Source organism: Triturus cristatus, chromosome 12 (genome assembly GCF_964204655.1).
Source record: "Triturus cristatus chromosome 12, aTriCri1.1, whole genome shotgun sequence".
In the NCBI taxonomy this organism is placed as follows: Eukaryota; Metazoa; Chordata; class Amphibia; order Caudata; family Salamandridae; genus Triturus; species Triturus cristatus.
In genome coordinates, this window is record NC_140595.1 from 218,790,330 (window position 1) to 218,805,527 (window position 15,198).

At 45.1% G+C, this 15,198-nt stretch overlaps 16 non-coding genes across 16 annotated transcripts; all 16 read right to left on the bottom strand.

The window, feature by feature from the left end:
- Positions 1-146: 146 nt before the first annotated feature.
- On the bottom strand, positions 147-261 carry LOC146775334 (U5 spliceosomal RNA). Its single transcript, XR_014973212.1, has one exon. It is a non-coding gene; the product is annotated as a U5 spliceosomal RNA (small nuclear RNA).
- An 849-nt stretch (positions 262-1,110) lies between these two features.
- On the bottom strand, positions 1,111-1,225 carry LOC146775335 (U5 spliceosomal RNA). The gene has a single exon (XR_014973213.1). It is a non-coding gene; the product is annotated as a U5 spliceosomal RNA (small nuclear RNA).
- Positions 1,226-2,090: 865 nt separating this feature from the next.
- Positions 2,091-2,205, bottom strand: LOC146775336 (U5 spliceosomal RNA). Its single transcript, XR_014973912.1, has one exon. It is a non-coding gene; the product is annotated as a U5 spliceosomal RNA (small nuclear RNA).
- An 852-nt stretch (positions 2,206-3,057) lies between these two features.
- Positions 3,058-3,172, bottom strand: LOC146775337 (U5 spliceosomal RNA). Its single transcript, XR_014973215.1, has one exon. It is a non-coding gene; the product is annotated as a U5 spliceosomal RNA (small nuclear RNA).
- Positions 3,173-4,037: 865 nt separating this feature from the next.
- LOC146775338 (U5 spliceosomal RNA) lies at positions 4,038-4,152 on the bottom strand. The gene has a single exon (XR_014973216.1). It is a non-coding gene; the product is annotated as a U5 spliceosomal RNA (small nuclear RNA).
- Positions 4,153-5,004: 852 nt separating this feature from the next.
- LOC146775339 (U5 spliceosomal RNA) lies at positions 5,005-5,119 on the bottom strand. The gene has a single exon (XR_014973217.1). It is a non-coding gene; the product is annotated as a U5 spliceosomal RNA (small nuclear RNA).
- An 865-nt stretch (positions 5,120-5,984) lies between these two features.
- LOC146775340 (U5 spliceosomal RNA) lies at positions 5,985-6,099 on the bottom strand. Its single transcript, XR_014973218.1, has one exon. It is a non-coding gene; the product is annotated as a U5 spliceosomal RNA (small nuclear RNA).
- An 852-nt stretch (positions 6,100-6,951) lies between these two features.
- LOC146775341 (U5 spliceosomal RNA) lies at positions 6,952-7,066 on the bottom strand. Its single transcript, XR_014973219.1, has one exon. It is a non-coding gene; the product is annotated as a U5 spliceosomal RNA (small nuclear RNA).
- An 852-nt stretch (positions 7,067-7,918) lies between these two features.
- Positions 7,919-8,033, bottom strand: LOC146775342 (U5 spliceosomal RNA). Its single transcript, XR_014973913.1, has one exon. It is a non-coding gene; the product is annotated as a U5 spliceosomal RNA (small nuclear RNA).
- Positions 8,034-8,885: 852 nt separating this feature from the next.
- LOC146775343 (U5 spliceosomal RNA) lies at positions 8,886-9,000 on the bottom strand. The gene has a single exon (XR_014973220.1). It is a non-coding gene; the product is annotated as a U5 spliceosomal RNA (small nuclear RNA).
- An 852-nt stretch (positions 9,001-9,852) lies between these two features.
- On the bottom strand, positions 9,853-9,967 carry LOC146775344 (U5 spliceosomal RNA). Its single transcript, XR_014973221.1, has one exon. It is a non-coding gene; the product is annotated as a U5 spliceosomal RNA (small nuclear RNA).
- Positions 9,968-10,819: 852 nt separating this feature from the next.
- On the bottom strand, positions 10,820-10,934 carry LOC146775345 (U5 spliceosomal RNA). The gene has a single exon (XR_014973222.1). It is a non-coding gene; the product is annotated as a U5 spliceosomal RNA (small nuclear RNA).
- An 839-nt stretch (positions 10,935-11,773) lies between these two features.
- On the bottom strand, positions 11,774-11,888 carry LOC146775346 (U5 spliceosomal RNA). The gene has a single exon (XR_014973223.1). It is a non-coding gene; the product is annotated as a U5 spliceosomal RNA (small nuclear RNA).
- An 839-nt stretch (positions 11,889-12,727) lies between these two features.
- LOC146775347 (U5 spliceosomal RNA) lies at positions 12,728-12,842 on the bottom strand. The gene has a single exon (XR_014973224.1). It is a non-coding gene; the product is annotated as a U5 spliceosomal RNA (small nuclear RNA).
- An 852-nt stretch (positions 12,843-13,694) lies between these two features.
- LOC146775348 (U5 spliceosomal RNA) lies at positions 13,695-13,809 on the bottom strand. Its single transcript, XR_014973226.1, has one exon. It is a non-coding gene; the product is annotated as a U5 spliceosomal RNA (small nuclear RNA).
- An 852-nt stretch (positions 13,810-14,661) lies between these two features.
- On the bottom strand, positions 14,662-14,776 carry LOC146775349 (U5 spliceosomal RNA). Its single transcript, XR_014973227.1, has one exon. It is a non-coding gene; the product is annotated as a U5 spliceosomal RNA (small nuclear RNA).
- Between the last annotated feature and the right edge of the window lie 422 nt (positions 14,777-15,198).

Sequence of the window (15,198 nt, forward strand, 5' to 3'; positions counted from 1 at the left end):
GGCACCTCTCCTGCACTCTGTTTATGCAAATGAGCAAGCAGAGAGCTCAGGAATAAAACACCAAACTCATGTCCCCCAAAAAAGCAGCAGACAATTGCTGGATATTCCCCAACTTCTAATGCTTTTCTTTTAAACAAATGATAAACAGCCTCACCTGTGGCAAGGCTTAAAAAAATTGAATAAACTCTTAAATGTTCCTCTCCACGGAAATCTTTAGTAAAAGGCGAAAGATTTTTTCGTTTTGAAGAGAAACCAGAGTAAGTGACAATATAGCTCTCTAGGGTAAGTGGCGGCACATCAAAGACCCTGTCATTGCGAGGGTGAGGACCTGAAAGGTATTTTCAGGCTCTAAGAAAGAGGGCGAGAACCAGGCCGGTGGGCAAAACAGGCCAACATTTCAAAGTCTCTGCTCAAGGTACAAAAAGGTGGACTGTTCACATGTGTATGTCTGGGAATATGCAAATTTCTTTTGTACTCACCTCAGCTCATTAGGAGTTGTCGGGGCTGCTGGGGAAGGGGAACAGGAAATGTGAATCAGGCTTTTAGTTAAGTGGCACTGTAGGCCTTTTGTCCCCTAGCCATTTTACGCTTTCAACACGCTCTACACATAGCCATGCACCGTATGTGCCTTTTTCACACGTACTTTCATTAAACCTGAATATAGAAGGATATATCTGTCTAGGCTGGAGACACGTGAAACAAGTCTGACGTGCCCCTTCAAGTCTACCTGAGAGGAAGCTGACTCAGGATTGGCGACCTCTCAGGGCACCAACGGGCACAAATAACGGGCAAGCCCTATGAAAAGCACAGCATGAGTCTTGGTCCCACCTTTAAAAAGGAGGGTGACCTCTGGGATCTGGCAGCAGGATCTTTGGGAGATAAGAAAATATACTGCCTGCGATCGTGAAGTTTCAAGTCAGTCAAGAAAAGCAATCTCATGCACTGCACAAGCTCTTTCCCATGAGGCACCTCTCCTGCACTCTGTTTATGCAAATGAGCAAGCAGAGAGCTCAGGAATAAAACACCAAACTCATGTCCCCCAAAAAAGCAGCAGACAATTGCTGGATATTCCCCAACTTCTAATGCTTTTCTTTTAAACAAATGATAAACAGCCTCACCTGTGGCAAGGCTTAAAAAAATTGAATAAACTCTTAAATGTTCCTCTCCACGGAAATCTTTAGTAAAAGGCGAAAGATTTTTTCGTTTTGAAGAGAAACCAGAGTAAGTGACAATATAGCTCTCTAGGGTAAGTGGCGGCACATCAAAGACCCTGTCATTGCGAGGGTGAGGACCTGAAAGGTATTTTCAGGCTCTAAGAAAGAGGGCGAGAACCAGGCCGGTGGGCAAAACAGGCCAACATTTCAAAGTCTCTGCTCGAGGTACAAAAAGGTGGACTGTTCACATGTGTATGTCTGGGAATATGCAAATTTCTTTTGTACTCACCTCAGCTCATTAGGAGTTGTCGGGGCTGCTGGGGAAGGGGAACAGGAAATGTGAATCAGGCTTTTAGTTAAGTGGCACTGTAGGCCTTTTGTCCCCTAGCCATTTTACGCTTTCAACACGCTCTACACATAGCCATGCACCGTATGTGCCTTTTTCACACGTACTTTCATTAAACCTGAATATAGAAGGATATATCTGTCTAGGCTGGAGACACGTGAAACAAGTCTGACGTGCCCCTTCAAGTCTACCTGAGAGGAAGCTGACTCAGGATTGGCGACCTCTCAGGGCACCTCGAACGGGCACAAATAACGGGCACAAATAACGGGCAAGCCCTATGAAAAGCACAGCATGAGTCTTGGTCCCACCTTTAAAAAGGAGGGTGACCTCTGGGATCTGGCAGCAGGATCTTTGGGAGATAAGAAAATATACTGCCTGCGATCGTGAAGTTTCAAGTCAGTCAAGAAAAGCAATCTCATGCACTGCACAAGCTCTTTCCCATGAGGCACCTCTCCTGCACTCTGTTTATGCAAATGAGCAAGCAGAGCGCTCAGGAATAAAACACCAAACTCATGTCCCCCAAAAAAGCAGCAGACAATTGCTGGATATTCCCCAACTTCTAATGCTTTTCTTTTAAACAAATGATAAACAGCCTCACCTGTGGCAAGGCTTAAAAAAATTGAATAAACTCTTAAATGTTCCTCTCCACGGAAATCTTTAGTAAAAGGCAAAAGATTTTTTCATTTTGAAGAGAAACCAGAGTAAGTGACAATATAGCTCTCTAGGGTAAGTGGCGGCACATCAAAGACCCTGTCATTGCGAGGGTGAGGACCTGAAAGGTATTTGCAGGCTCTAAGAAAGAGGGCGAGAACCAGGCCGGTGGGCAAAACAGGCCAACATTTCAAAGTCTCTGCTCAAGGTACAAAAAGGTGGACTGTTCACATGTGTATGTCTGGGAATATGCAAATTTCTTTTGTACTCACCTCAGCTCATTAGGAGTTGTCGGGGCTGCTGGGGAAGGGGAACAGGAAATGTGAATCAGGCTTTTAGTTAAGTGGCACTGTAGGCCTTTTGTCCCCTAGCCATTTTACGCTTTTAACACGCTCTACACATAGCCATGCACCGTATGTGCCTTTTTCACACGTACTTTCATTAAACCTGAATATAGAAGGATATATCTGTCTAGGCTGGAGACACGTGAAACAAGTCTGACGTGCCCCTTCAAGTCTACCTGAGAGGAAGCTGACTCAGGATTGGCGACCTCTCAGGGCACCTCGAACGGGCACAAATAACGGGCAAGCCCTATGAAAAGCACAGCATGAGTCTTGGTCCCACCTTTAAAAAGGAGGGTGACCTCTGGGATCTGGCAGCAGGATCTTTGGGAGATAAGAAAATATACTGCCTGCGATCGTGAAGTTTCAAGTCAGTCAAGAAAAGCAATCTCATGCACTGCACAAGCTCTTTCCCATGAGGCACCTCTCCTGCACTCTGTTTATGCAAATGAGCAAGCAGAGAGCTCAGGAATAAAACACCAAACTTATGTCCCCCAAAAAAGCAGCAGACAATTGCTGGATATTCCCCAACTTCTAATGCTTTTCTTTTAAACAAATGATAAACAGCCTCACCTGTGGCAAGGCTTAAAAAAATTGAATAAACTCTTAAATGTTCCTCTCCACGGAAATCTTTAGTAAAAGGCGAAAGATTTTTTCGTTTTGAAGAGAAACCAGAGTAAGTGACAATATAGCTCTCTAGGGTAAGTGGCGGCACATCAAAGACCCTGTCATTGCGAGGGTGAGGACCTGAAAGGTATTTTCAGGCTCTAAGAAAGAGGGCGAGAACCAGGCCGGTGGGCAAAACAGGCCAACATTTCAAAGTCTCTGCTCAAGGTACAAAAAGGTGGACTGTTCACATGTGTATGTCTGGGAATATGCAAATTTCTTTTGTACTCACCTCAGCTCATTAGGAGTTGTCGGGGCTGCTGGGGAAGGGGAACAGCAAATGTGAATCAGGCTTTTAGTTAAGTGGCACTGTAGGCCTTTTGTCCCCTAGCCATTTTACGCTTTCAACACGCTCTACACATAGCCATGCACCGTATGTGCCTTTTTCACACGTACTTTCATTAAACCTGAATATAGAAGGATATATCTGTCTAGGCTGGAGACACGTGAAACAAGTCTGACGTGCCCCTTCAAGTCTACCTGAGAGGAAGCTGACTCAGGATTGGCGACCTCTCAGGGCACCTCTAACGGGCACAAATAACGGGCACAAATAACGGGCAAGCTCTATGAAAAGCACAGCATGAGTCTTGGTCCCACCTTTAAAAAGGAGGGTGACCTCTGGGATCTGGCAGCAGGATCTTTGGGAGATAAGAAAATATACTGCCTGCGATCGTGAAGTTTCAAGTCAGTCAAGAAAAGCAATCTCATGCACTGCACAAGCTCTTTCCCATGAGGCACCTCTCCTGCACTCTGTTTATGCAAATGAGCAAGCAGAGAGCTCAGGAATAAAACACCAAACTCATGTCCCCCAAAAAAGCAGCAGACAATTGCTGGATATTCCCCAACTTCTAATGCTTTTCTTTTAAACAAATGATAAACAGCCTCACCTGTGGCAAGGCTTAAAAAAATTGAATAAACTCTTAAATGTTCCTCTCCACGGAAATCTTTAGTAAAAGGCGAAAGATTTTTTCGTTTTGAAGAGAAACCAGAGTAAGTGACAATATAGCTCTCTAGGGTAAGTGGCGGCACATCAAAGACCCTGTCATTGCGAGGGTGAGGACCTGAAAGGTATTTGCAGGCTCTAAGAAAGAGGGCGAGAACCAGGCCGGTGGGCAAAACAGGCCAACATTTCAAAGTCTCTGCTCAAGGTACAAAAAGGTGGACTGTTCACATGTGTATGTCTGGGAATATGCAAATTTCTTTTGTACTCACCTCAGCTCATTAGGAGTTGTCGGGGCTGCTGGGGAAGGGGAACAGGAAATGTGAATCAGGCTTTTAGTTAAGTGGCACTGTAGGCCTTTTGTCCCCTAGCCATTTTACGCTTTTAACACGCTCTACACATAGCCATGCACCGTATGTGCCTTTTTCACACGTACTTTCATTAAACCTGAATATAGAAGGATATATCTGTCTAGGCTGGAGACACGTGAAACAAGTCTGACGTGCCCCTTCAAGTCTACCTGAGAGGAAGCTGACTCAGGATTGGCGACCTCTCAGGGCACCTCGAACGGGCACAAATAACGGGCAAGCCCTATGAAAAGCACAGCATGAGTCTTGGTCCCACCTTTAAAAAGGAGGGTGACCTCTGGGATCTGGCAGCAGGATCTTTGGGAGATAAGAAAATATACTGCCTGCGATCGTGAAGTTTCAAGTCAGTCAAGAAAAGCAATCTCATGCACTGCACAAGCTCTTTCCCATGAGGCACCTCTCCTGCACTCTGTTTATGCAAATGAGCAAGCAGAGAGCTCAGGAATAAAACACCAAACTTATGTCCCCCAAAAAAGCAGCAGACAATTGCTGGATATTCCCCAACTTCTAATGCTTTTCTTTTAAACAAATGATAAACAGCCTCACCTGTGGCAAGGCTTAAAAAAATTGAATAAACTCTTAAATGTTCCTCTCCACGGAAATCTTTAGTAAAAGGCGAAAGATTTTTTCGTTTTGAAGAGAAACCAGAGTAAGTGACAATATAGCTCTCTAGGGTAAGTGGCGGCACATCAAAGACCCTGTCATTGCGAGGGTGAGGACCTGAAAGGTATTTTCAGGCTCTAAGAAAGAGGGCGAGAACCAGGCCGGTGGGCAAAACAGGCCAACATTTCAAAGTCTCTGCTCAAGGTACAAAAAGGTGGACTGTTCACATGTGTATGTCTGGGAATATGCAAATTTCTTTTGTACTCACCTCAGCTCATTAGGAGTTGTCGGGGCTGCTGGGGAAGGGGAACAGGAAATGTGAATCAGGCTTTTAGTTAAGTGGCACTGTAGGCCTTTTGTCCCCTAGCCATTTTACGCTTTCAACACGCTCTACACATAGCCATGCACCGTATGTGCCTTTTTCACACGTACTTTCATTAAACCTGAATATAGAAGGATATATCTGTCTAGGCTGGAGACACGTGAAACAAGTCTGACGTGCCCCTTCAAGTCTACCTGAGAGGAAGCTGACTCAGGATTGGCGACCTCTCAGGGCACCTCTAACGGGCACAAATAACGGGCACAAATAACGGGCAAGCTCTATGAAAAGCACAGCATGAGTCTTGGTCCCACCTTTAAAAAGGAGGGTGACCTCTGGGATCTGGCAGCAGGATCTTTGGGAGATAAGAAAATATACTGCCTGCGATCGTGAAGTTTCAAGTCAGTCAAGAAAAGCAATCTCATGCACTGCACAAGCTCTTTCCCATGAGGCACCTCTCCTGCACTCTGTTTATGCAAATGAGCAAGCAGAGAGCTCAGGAATAAAACACCAAACTCATGTCCCCCAAAAAAGCAGCAGACAATTGCTGGATATTCCCCAACTTCTAATGCTTTTCTTTTAAACAAATGATAAACAGCCTCACCTGTGGCAAGGCTTAAAAAAATTGAATAAACTCTTAAATGTTCCTCTCCACGGAAATCTTTAGTAAAAGGCGAAAGATTTTTTCGTTTTGAAGAGAAACCAGAGTAAGTGACAATATAGCTCTCTAGGGTAAGTGGCGGCACATCAAAGACCCTGTCATTGCGAGGGTGAGGACCTGAAAGGTATTTGCAGGCTCTAAGAAAGAGGGCGAGAACCAGGCCGGTGGGCAAAACAGGCCAACATTTCAAAGTCTCTGCTCAAGGTACAAAAAGGTGGACTGTTCACATGTGTATGTCTGGGAATATGCAAATTTCTTTTGTACTCACCTCAGCTCATTAGGAGTTGTCGGGGCTGCTGGGGAAGGGGAACAGGAAATGTGAATCAGGCTTTTAGTTAAGTGGCACTGTAGGCCTTTTGTCCCCTAGCCATTTTACGCTTTTAACACGCTCTACACATAGCCATGCACCGTATGTGCCTTTTTCACACGTACTTTCATTAAACCTGAATATAGAAGGATATATCTGTCTAGGCTGGAGACACGTGAAACAAGTCTGACGTGCCCCTTCAAGTCTACCTGAGAGGAAGCTGACTCAGGATTGGCGACCTCTCAGGGCACCTCGAACGGGCACAAATAACGGGCAAGCCCTATGAAAAGCACAGCATGAGTCTTGGTCCCACCTTTAAAAAGGAGGGTGACCTCTGGGATCTGGCAGCAGGATCTTTGGGAGATAAGAAAATATACTGCCTGCGATCGTGAAGTTTCAAGTCAGTCAAGAAAAGCAATCTCATGCACTGCACAAGCTCTTTCCCATGAGGCACCTCTCCTGCACTCTGTTTATGCAAATGAGCAAGCAGAGAGCTCAGGAATAAAACACCAAACTTATGTCCCCCAAAAAAGCAGCAGACAATTGCTGGATATTCCCCAACTTCTAATGCTTTTCTTTTAAACAAATGATAAACAGCCTCACCTGTGGCAAGGCTTAAAAAAATTGAATAAACTCTTAAATGTTCCTCTCCACGGAAATCTTTAGTAAAAGGCGAAAGATTTTTTCGTTTTGAAGAGAAACCAGAGTAAGTGACAATATAGCTCTCTAGGGTAAGTGGCGGCACATCAAAGACCCTGTCATTGCGAGGGTGAGGACCTGAAAGGTATTTTCAGGCTCTAAGAAAGAGGGCGAGAACCAGGCCGGTGGGCAAAACAGGCCAACATTTCAAAGTCTCTGCTCAAGGTACAAAAAGGTGGACTGTTCACATGTGTATGTCTGGGAATATGCAAATTTCTTTTGTACTCACCTCAGCTCATTAGGAGTTGTCGGGGCTGCTGGGGAAGGGGAACAGGAAATGTGAATCAGGCTTTTAGTTAAGTGGCACTGTAGGCCTTTTGTCCCCTAGCCATTTTACGCTTTCAACACGCTCTACACATAGCCATGCACCGTATGTGCCTTTTTCACACGTACTTTCATTAAACCTGAATATAGAAGGATATATCTGTCTAGGCTGGAGACACGTGAAACAAGTCTGACGTGCCCCTTCAAGTCTACCTGAGAGGAAGCTGACTCAGGATTGGCGACCTCTCAGGGCACCTCTAACGGGCACAAATAACGGGCAAGCCCTATGAAAAGCACAGCATGAGTCTTGGTCCCACCTTTAAAAAGGAGGGTGACCTCTGGGATCTGGCAGCAGGATCTTTGGGAGATAAGAAAATATACTGCCTGCGATCGTGAAGTTTCAAGTCAGTCAAGAAAAGCAATCTCATGCACTGCACAAGCTCTTTCCCATGAGGCACCTCTCCTGCACTCTGTTTATGCAAATGAGCAAGCAGAGCGCTCAGGAATAAAACACCAAACTCATGTCCCCCAAAAAAGCAGCAGACAATTGCTGGATATTCCCCAACTTCTAATGCTTTTCTTTTAAACAAATGATAAACAGCCTCACCTGTGGCAAGGCTTAAAAAAATTGAATAAACTCTTAAATGTTCCTCTCCACGGAAATCTTTAGTAAAAGGCAAAAGATTTTTTCATTTTGAAGAGAAACCAGAGTAAGTGACAATATAGCTCTCTAGGGTAAGTGGCGGCACATCAAAGACCCTGTCATTGCGAGGGTGAGGACCTGAAAGGTATTTGCAGGCTCTAAGAAAGAGGGCGAGAACCAGGCCGGTGGGCAAAACAGGCCAACATTTCAAAGTCTCTGCTCAAGGTACAAAAAGGTGGACTGTTCACATGTGTATGTCTGGGAATATGCAAATTTCTTTTGTACTCACCTCAGCTCATTAGGAGTTGTCGGGGCTGCTGGGGAAGGGGAACAGGAAATGTGAATCAGGCTTTTAGTTAAGTGGCACTGTAGGCCTTTTGTCCCCTAGCCATTTTACGCTTTTAACACGCTCTACACATAGCCATGCACCGTATGTGCCTTTTTCACACGTACTTTCATTAAACCTGAATATAGAAGGATATATCTGTCTAGGCTGGAGACACGTGAAACAAGTCTGACGTGCCCCTTCAAGTCTACCTGAGAGGAAGCTGACTCAGGATTGGCGACCTCTCAGGGCACCTCGAACGGGCACAAATAACGGGCAAGCCCTATGAAAAGCACAGCATGAGTCTTGGTCCCACCTTTAAAAAGGAGGGTGACCTCTGGGATCTGGCAGCAGGATCTTTGGGAGATAAGAAAATATACTGCCTGCGATCGTGAAGTTTCAAGTCAGTCAAGAAAAGCAATCTCATGCACTGCACAAGCTCTTTCCCATGAGGCACCTCTCCTGCACTCTGTTTATGCAAATGAGCAAGCAGAGAGCTCAGGAATAAAACACCAAACTTATGTCCCCCAAAAAAGCAGCAGACAATTGCTGGATATTCCCCAACTTCTAATGCTTTTCTTTTAAACAAATGATAAACAGCCTCACCTGTGGCAAGGCTTAAAAAAATTGAATAAACTCTTAAATGTTCCTCTCCACGGAAATCTTTAGTAAAAGGCGAAAGATTTTTTCGTTTTGAAGAGAAACCAGAGTAAGTGACAATATAGCTCTCTAGGGTAAGTGGCGGCACATCAAAGACCCTGTCATTGCGAGGGTGAGGACCTGAAAGGTATTTTCAGGCTCTAAGAAAGAGGGCGAGAACCAGGCCGGTGGGCAAAACAGGCCAACATTTCAAAGTCTCTGCTCAAGGTACAAAAAGGTGGACTGTTCACATGTGTATGTCTGGGAATATGCAAATTTCTTTTGTACTCACCTCAGCTCATTAGGAGTTGTCGGGGCTGCTGGGGAAGGGGAACAGGAAATGTGAATCAGGCTTTTAGTTAAGTGGCACTGTAGGCCTTTTGTCCCCTAGCCATTTTACGCTTTCAACACGCTCTACACATAGCCATGCACCGTATGTGCCTTTTTCACACGTACTTTCATTAAACCTGAATATAGAAGGATATATCTGTCTAGGCTGGAGACACGTGAAACAAGTCTGACGTGCCCCTTCAAGTCTACCTGAGAGGAAGCTGACTCAGGATTGGCGACCTCTCAGGGCACCTCTAACGGGCACAAATAACGGGCAAGCCCTATGAAAAGCACAGCATGAGTCTTGGTCCCACCTTTAAAAAGGAGGGTGACCTCTGGGATCTGGCAGCAGGATCTTTGGGAGATAAGAAAATATACTGCCTGCGATCGTGAAGTTTCAAGTCAGTCAAGAAAAGCAATCTCATGCACTGCACAAGCTCTTTCCCATGAGGCACCTCTCCTGCACTCTGTTTATGCAAATGAGCAAGCAGAGAGCTCAGGAATAAAACACCAAACTCATGTCCCCCAAAAAAGCAGCAGACAATTGCTGGATATTCCCCAACTTCTAATGCTTTTCTTTTAAACAAATGATAAATAGCCTCACCTGTGGCAAGGCTTAAAAAAATTGAATAAACTCTTAAATGTTCCTCTCCACGGAAATCTTTAGTAAAAGGCGAAAGATTTTTTCGTTTTGAAGAGAAACCAGAGTAAGTGACAATATAGCTCTCTAGGGTAAGTGGCGGCACATCAAAGACCCTGTCATTGCGAGGGTGAGGACCTGAAAGGTATTTTCAGGCTCTAAGAAAGAGGGCGAGAACCAGGCCGGTGGGCAAAACAGGCCAACATTTCAAAGTCTCTGCTCAAGGTACAAAAAGGTGGACTGTTCACATGTGTATGTCTGGGAATATGCAAATTTCTTTTGTACTCACCTCAGCTCATTAGGAGTTGTCGGGGCTGCTGGGGAAGGGGAACAGCAAATGTGAATCAGGCTTTTAGTTAAGTGGCACTGTAGGCCTTTTGTCCCCTAGCCATTTTACGCTTTCAACACGCTCTACACATAGCCATGCACCGTATGTGCCTTTTTCACACGTACTTTCATTAAACCTGAATATAGAAGGATATATCTGTCTAGGCTGGAGACACGTGAAACAAGTCTGACGTGCCCCTTCAAGTCTACCTGAGAGGAAGCTGACTCAGGATTGGGGACCTCTCAGGGCACCTCGAACGGGCACAAATAACGGGCAAGCCCTATGAAAAGCACAGCATGAGTCTTGGTCCCACCTTTAAAAAGGAGGGTGACCTCTGGGATCTGGCAGCAGGATCTTTGGGAGATAAGAAAATATACTGCCTGCGATCGTGAAGTTTCAAGTCAGTCAAGAAAAGCAATCTCATGCACTGCACAAGCTCTTTCCCATGAGGCACCTCTCCTGCACTCTGTTTATGCAAATGAGCAAGCAGAGAGCTCAGGAATAAAACACCAAACTCATGTCCCCCAAAAAAGCAGCAGGCAATTGCTGGATATTCCCCAACTTCTAATGCTTTTCTTTTAAACAAATGATAAACAGCCTCACCTGTGGCAAGGCTTAAAAAAATTGAATAAACTCTTAAATGTTCCTCTCCACGGAAATCTTTAGTAAAAGGCGAAAGATTTTTTCGTTTTGAAGAGAAACCAGAGTAAGTGACAATATAGCTCTCTAGGGTAAGTGGCGGCACATCAAAGACCCTGTCATTGCGAGGGTGAGGACCTGAAAGGTATTTTCAGGCTCTAAGAAAGAGGGCGAGAACCAGGCCGGTGGGCAAAACAGGCCAACATTTCAAAGTCTCTGCTCAAGGTACAAAAAGGTGGACTGTTCACATGTGTATGTCTGGGAATATGCAAATTTCTTTTGTACTCACCTCAGCTCATTAGGAGTTGTCGGGGCTGCTGGGGAAGGGGAACAGGAAATGTGAATCAGGCTTTTAGTTAAGTGGCACTGTAGGCCTTTTGTCCCCTAGCCATTTTACGCTTTCAACACGCTCTACACATAGCCATGCACCGTATGTGCCTTTTTCACACGTACTTTCATTAAACCTGAATATAGAAGGATATATCTGTCTAGGCTGGAGACACGTGAAACAAGTCTGACGTGCCCCTTCAAGTCTACCTGAGAGGAAGCTGACTCAGGATTGGCGACCTCTCAGGGCACCTCGAACGGGCAAGCCCTATGAAAAGCACAGCATGAGTCTTGGTCCCACCTTTAAAAAGGAGGGTGACCTCTGGGATCTGGCAGCAGGATCTTTGGGAGATAAGAAAATATACTGCCTGCGATCGTGAAGTTTCAAGTCAGTCAAGAAAAGCAATCTCATGCACTGCACAAGCTCTTTCCCATGAGGCACCTCTCCTGCACTCTGTTTATGCAAATGAGCAAGCAGAGAGCTCAGGAATAAAACACCAAACTCATGTCCCCCAAAAAAGCAGCAGGCAATTGCTGGATATTCCCCAACTTCTAATGCTTTTCTTTTAAACAAATGATAAACAGCCTCACCTGTGGCAAGGCTTAAAAAAATTGAATAAACTCTTAAATGTTCCTCTCCACGGAAATCTTTAGTAAAAGGCGAAAGATTTTTTCGTTTTGAAGAGAAACCAGAGTAAGTGACAATATAGCTCTCTAGGGTAAGTGGCGGCACATCAAAGACCCTGTCATTGCGAGGGTGAGGACCTGAAAGGTATTTTCAGGCTCTAAGAAAGAGGGCGAGAACCAGGCCGGTGGGCAAAACAGGCCAACATTTCAAAGTCTCTGCTCAAGGTACAAAAAGGTGGACTGTTCACATGTGTATGTCTGGGAATATGCAAATTTCTTTTGTACTCACCTCAGCTCATTAGGAGTTGTCGGGGCTGCTGGGGAAGGGGAACAGGAAATGTGAATCAGGCTTTTAGTTAAGTGGCACTGTAGGCCTTTTGTCCCCTAGCCATTTTACGCTTTCAACACGCTCTACACATAGCCATGCACCGTATGTGCCTTTTTCACACGTACTTTCATTAAACCTGAATATAGAAGGATATATCTGTCTAGGCTGGAGACACGTGAAACAAGTCTGACGTGCCCCTTCAAGTCTACCTGAGAGGAAGCTGACTCAGGATTGGCGACCTCTCAGGGCACCTCGAACGGGCAAGCCCTATGAAAAGCACAGCATGAGTCTTGGTCCCACCTTTAAAAAGGAGGGTGACCTCTGGGATCTGGCAGCAGGATCTTTGGGAGATAAGAAAATATACTGCCTGCGATCGTGAAGTTTCAAGTCAGTCAAGAAAAGCAATCTCATGCACTGCACAAGCTCTTTCCCATGAGGCACCTCTCCTGCACTCTGTTTATGCAAATGAGCAAGCAGAGAGCTCAGGAATAAAACACCAAACTCATGTCCCCCAAAAAAGCAGCAGACAATTGCTGGATATTCCCCAACTTCTAATGCTTTTCTTTTAAACAAATGATAAACAGCCTCACCTGTGGCAAGGCTTAAAAAAATTGAATAAACTCTTAAATGTTCCTCTCCACGGAAATCTTTAGTAAAAGGCGAAAGATTTTTTCGTTTTGAAGAGAAACCAGAGTAAGTGACAATATAGCTCTCTAGGGTAAGTGGCGGCACATCAAAGACCCTGTCATTGCGAGGGTGAGGACCTGAAAGGTATTTTCAGGCTCTAAGAAAGAGGGCGAGAACCAGGCCGGTGGGCAAAACAGGCCAACATTTCAAAGTCTCTGCTCAAGGTACAAAAAGGTGGACTGTTCACATGTGTATGTCTGGGAATATGCAAATTTCTTTTGTACTCACCTCAGCTCATTAGGAGTTGTCGGGGCTGCTGGGGAAGGGGAACAGGAAATGTGAATCAGGCTTTTAGTTAAGTGGCACTGTAGGCCTTTTGTCCCCTAGCCATTTTACGCTTTCAACACGCTCTACACATAGCCATGCACCGTATGTGCCTTTTTCACACGTACTTTCATTAAACCTGAATATAGAAGGATATATCTGTCTAGGCTGGAGACACGTGAAACAAGTCTGACGTGCCCCTTCAAGTCTACCTGAGAGGAAGCTGACTCAGGATTGGCGACCTCTCAGGGCACCTCGAACGGGCACAAATAACGGGCAAGCCCTATGAAAAGCACAGCATGAGTCTTGGTCCCACCTTTAAAAAGGAGGGTGACCTCTGGGATCTGGCAGCAGGATCTTTGGGAGATAAGAAAATATACTGCCTGCGATCGTGAAGTTTCAAGTCAGTCAAGAAAAGCAATCTCATGCACTGCACAAGCTCTTTCCCATGAGGCACCTCTCCTGCACTCTGTTTATGCAAATGAGCAAGCAGAGAGCTCAGGAATAAAACACCAAACTTATGTCCCCCAAAAAAGCAGCAGACAATTGCTGGATATTCCCCAACTTCTAATGCTTTTCTTTTAAACAAATGATAAACAGCCTCACCTGTGGCAAGGCTTAAAAAAATTGAATAAACTCTTAAATGTTCCTCTCCACGGAAATCTTTAGTAAAAGGCGAAAGATTTTTTCGTTTTGAAGAGAAACCAGAGTAAGTGACAATATAGCTCTCTAGGGTAAGTGGCGGCACATCAAAGACCCTGTCATTGCGAGGGTGAGGACCTGAAAGGTATTTTCAGGCTCTAAGAAAGAGGGCGAGAACCAGGCCGGTGGGCAAAACAGGCCAACATTTCAAAGTCTCTGCTCAAGGTACAAAAAGGTGGACTGTTCACATGTGTATGTCTGGGAATATGCAAATTTCTTTTGTACTCACCTCAGCTCATTAGGAGTTGTCGGGGCTGCTGGGGAAGGGGAACAGGAAATGTGAATCAGGCTTTTAGTTAAGTGGCACTGTAGGCCTTTTGTCCCCTAGCCATTTTACGCTTTCAACACGCTCTACACATAGCCATGCACCGTATGTGCCTTTTTCACACGTACTTTCATTAAACCTGAATATAGAAGGATATATCTGTCTAGGCTGGAGACACGTGAAACAAGTCTGACGTGCCCCTTCAAGTCTACCTGAGAGGAAGCTGACTCAGGATTGGCGACCTCTCAGGGCACCTCTAACGGGCACAAATAACGGGCAAGCCCTATGAAAAGCACAGCATGAGTCTTGGTCCCACCTTTAAAAAGGAGGGTGACCTCTGGGATCTGGCAGCAGGATCTTTGGGAGATAAGAAAATATACTGCCTGCGATCGTGAAGTTTCAAGTCAGTCAAGAAAAGCAATCTCATGCACTGCACAAGCTCTTTCCCATGAGGCACCTCTCCTGCACTCTGTTTATGCAAATGAGCAAGCAGAGAGCTCAGGAATAAAACACCAAACTCATGTCCCCCAAAAAAGCAGCAGACAATTGCTGGATATTCCCCAACTTCTAATGCTTTTCTTTTAAACAAATGATAAACAGCCTCACCTGTGGCAAGGCTTAAAAAAATTGAATAAACTCTTAAATGTTCCTCTCCACGGAAATCTTTAGTAAAAGGCGAAAGATTTTTTCGTTTTGAAGAGAAACCAGAGTAAGTGACAATATAGCTCTCTAGGGTAAGTGGCGGCACATCAAAGACCCTGTCATTGCGAGGGTGAGGACCTGAAAGGTATTTTCAGGCTCTAAGAAAGAGGGCGAGAACCAGGCCGGTGGGCAAAACAGGCCAACATTTCAAAGTCTCTGCTCAAGGTACAAAAAGGTGGACTGTTCACATGTGTATGTCTGGGAATATGCAAATTTCTTTTGTACTCACCTCAGCTCATTAGGAGTTGTCGGGGCTGCTGGGGAAGGGGAACAGGAAATGTGAATCAGGCTTTTAGTTAAGTGGCACTGTAGGCCTTTTGTCCCCTAGCCATTTTACGCTTTCAACACGCTCTACACATAGCCATGCACCGTATGTGCCTTTTTCACACGTACTTTCATTAAACCTGAATATAGAAGGATATATCTGTCTAGG